General features: G+C 36.5%; 1 non-coding gene across 1 annotated transcript; it reads left to right on the top strand.

The window, feature by feature from the left end:
- Positions 1-1,601: 1,601 nt before the first annotated feature.
- LOC148581689 (small nucleolar RNA R71) lies at positions 1,602-1,709 on the top strand. Its single transcript, XR_015898390.1, has one exon. It is a non-coding gene; the product is annotated as a small nucleolar RNA R71 (small nucleolar RNA).
- Positions 1,710-3,461: the final 1,752 nt, after the last annotated feature.

Genomic DNA, 3,461 nt, shown 5'->3' with positions numbered 1-3,461 from the left:
GGTTGTGGCCTCCCAACACCAAACTTAGAGTTTGACTGTGGGGGCTCTGGTTGACTCTGCTTTGAGAGAAGCTTTTCATGCTTCCTCTCCATGGTTGCAGAGGGAGATCCTTGAGTTTTAAACACAAGGGAGTCCTCATTCCATTGAAGGACTATTTCACCTCTGTCAACATCAATCACAGCTCTTGCTGTGCCCAGGAAAGGTCTTCCTAGGATGATGGATTCATCCTCTTCCTTTCCAGTATCCAGGACTATGAAATCAGCAGGGATGTAAAGGCCTTCAACCTTTACTAACACGTCCTCTACTTGTCCATATGCCTGTTTTCTTGAGCTGTCTGCCATCTCTAGTGAGATTTTAGCAGCCTGCACCCCATAGATTCCCAGTTTCTCTATTACAGAGAGGGGCATGAGGTTTATTCCTGAACCAAGGTCACACAGAGCCTTAAAGATCATGGTGCCTATGGTACATGGTATTATGAACTTTCCAGGATTCTGTCTCTTCTGAGGCAATGTCAGTTGATCCAGATCACTTAGTTCATTGATGAACAAGGGAGGTTCAACTTCCCAAGCATCAATGCCAAACAATTTGGCATTCAGCTTCATGATTGCACCAAGAAACTTGGCAGTTTGCTCTTCAGTAACATCCTCATTCTCTTCAGAAGAGGAATACTCATCAGAGCTCATGAAGGGGATAAGGAGGTTCAATGGGATCTCTATGGTCTCTAGATGGGTCTCAGAATCCCTTGGTTCCTCAAAGGGAAGCTCCTTATTGGTCACTGGACGTCCCAGGAGGTCTTCCTCCTTGGGATTCACATCCTCTCCTCTCCTCACAGGTTCGACCATGGCACTTATGTCAATGACCTTGCACTCTCCTTTTGGATTCTCTTCTGTATTGCTTGGGAGAGTACTAGGAGGGATTTCAGTGATCCTTTTACTCAGCTGGCCCACTTGTGCTTCCAAATTTCTAATGGAAGACCTTGTTTCATTCATGAAACTTACAGTGGCCTTAGATAGATCAGAGACTAGATTTGCTAAATTAGAAGCATTTTGTTCAGAGTTCTCTGTCTGTTGCTGAGTGGATGATGGAAAAGGTTTATTATTGTTAAACCTGTTTCTTCCACCATTATTAAAGCCTTGTTGGGGCTTTTGATCCTTCCATGAGAAATTTGGATGATTTCTCCATGTTGAGTTATAGGTGTTTCCATAAGGTTCACCTAAGTAATTTACCTCTGCTATTGCAGGGTTCTCAGGATCATAGGCTTCTTCTTCAGAAGATGCCTCTTGAGTACTGTTGGATGCAGCTTGCATTCCATGCAGACTCTGAGAAATCATATTGACTTGCTGAGCCAATATTTTGTTCTGAGCCAATATGGCATTCAGAGTATCAACCTCAAGAACTCCCTTCTTCATAGGCGTCTCATTATTCACAGGATTCCTTTCAGAAGTGTACATGAACTGGTTATTAGCAACCATGTCAATGAGTTCTTGAGCTTCTGCAGACGTTTTCTTTAGGTGAATGGATCCACCTGCAGAAGTGTCCAATGACATCTTTGATAACTCAGATAAACCATCATAGAATATATCCAGGATGGTCCATTCTGAAAGCATGTCAGAAGGACACTTTTTGGTCAACTGTTTGTATCTTTTCCAAGCTTCATAGAGGGATTCACCTTCTTTCTGTCTGAAGGTTTGAACATCAGCTCTAAGCTTGCTCAGCTTTTGAGGAGGAAAGTACTTGGCTAAGAAAGCCGTGACCAGCTTATCCCAAGAGTTCAGGCTGTCTTTGGGTTGAGAATCCAACCATAATCTAGCTCTGTCTCTTACAGCAAAAGGGAAAAGCATGAGCCTGTAGACTTCAGGATCTACTCCATTAGTCTTAACAGTATCACATATCTGCAAGAATTCAGTTAAGAACTGAAAAGGATCTTCAGATGGAAGTCCATGAAACTTGCAGTTCTGCTGCATCAGAGAAACTAATTGAGGTTTCAGCTCAAAGTTGTTTGCTCCAATGGCAGGAATGGAGATGCTTCTTCCATGTAAATTGGAATTAGGTGCAGTAAAGTCACCAAGCATCTTCCTTATATTATTATTATTTTCGGCTGCCATCTCCTCTTCCTGTTCGAAAATTTCTGAAAGGTTATCTCTGGATTGTTGTATTTTAGCTTCTCTTAATTTTCTCTTCAGAGTCCTTTCAGGTTCTGGATCTGCTTCCACAAGAATGTTCTTATCCTTACTCCTGATCATATGACAAAGAAGAAGGCACAGAAAAATAATAATAATAATGGAGATCCTTTATACCCCAGTATAGGGATCCCTGTGTGAGTAGAAGAAGAGGGGGAGATAAAGGATGTGATGTAAAGGAAGAAACACAACTGTACGGATGGAAGAGATGTGAGATGAGATGTTAGGATATGAATGAATAAATAGAATGAGATGGGGGAGGGATAATTTTCGAAAATTATTTTGAAAAAGAGTTAGTGATTTTTGAAAATGGTTTTTGAAAACTGTTAGTGATTTTCGAAAATTAAGATTAAGAAAAAAATAAAATAATTAATAAATTAAAAAGAAATTTTGAAAAAGGGGGAAGATGTTTTCGAAAATGAGAGAGAGAGAGTTAGTTAGGTGGTTTTGAAAAAGTTAAGAAACAAACAAAAAGTTAGTTAGTTAGTTGAAACAAATTTTGAAAACCAATTTTGAAAAGATAAGAAGTTAGGAAGTTAGAAAAGATATTTGAAAAGATATTTTTGAAATCAAATTTTGAAAAAGATAAGATAAGAAGATATTTTTTGAAAAGATATGATAGAAATTAGTTTTGAAAAAGATTTGATTTTTAAAATCACAATTAATGACTTGATTCACAAGGAATCACAAGATATGATTCTAGAACTTAAAGTTTGAATCTTTTCTTAACAAGCAAGTAACAAACTTCAAATTTTTGAATCAAAACATTAATTGATTATGTTATTTTCGAAAATTTGGTATAAAAATAAGAAAAAGATTTTTGAAAAATATTTTTGAAATTTTCGAAAATAACTAAGAATTTTGAAAAAGATTTGATTTTTGAAAAAGATTTTGGAAAAGATAAGATTTTCAAATTGAAAATTTGATTTGACTCATGAAAGCAACTTGATTTTAAAAAAATTTTGAAAAAGTCAACTCAAATTTTCGAATTTGATGAGAGAAAAAGGGAAAGATATTTTTTTATTTTTGAATTTTTATGATGCAAGAGAAAAACACTTAAATGATGCAATGCATGAAATTTTTAGATCAAAACATGTGATGCATGCAAGAATGCTATGAATGTCAAGATGAACACCAAGAACACTATGAATGTCAAGATGAACATCATAGACACAATTTTGAAAAATTTTTAATGCAAAGAAAATATGCAAGACACCAAACTTAGAATTCTTTAATGCTTACGCACTAAGAATTCAAGAATGCATATGAAAAACATGAAAA

The sequence above is a fragment of the Arachis ipaensis genome, chromosome B10 (assembly GCF_059453495.1).
Source record: "Arachis ipaensis isolate K30076 ecotype BB chromosome B10, ASM5945349v1, whole genome shotgun sequence".
Lineage (NCBI taxonomy): Eukaryota > Viridiplantae > Streptophyta > Magnoliopsida > Fabales > Fabaceae > Arachis > Arachis ipaensis.
The sequence above is the reverse complement of the archived record's forward strand: the minus strand, read 5'-3'. Positions and strand labels throughout refer to the sequence as shown.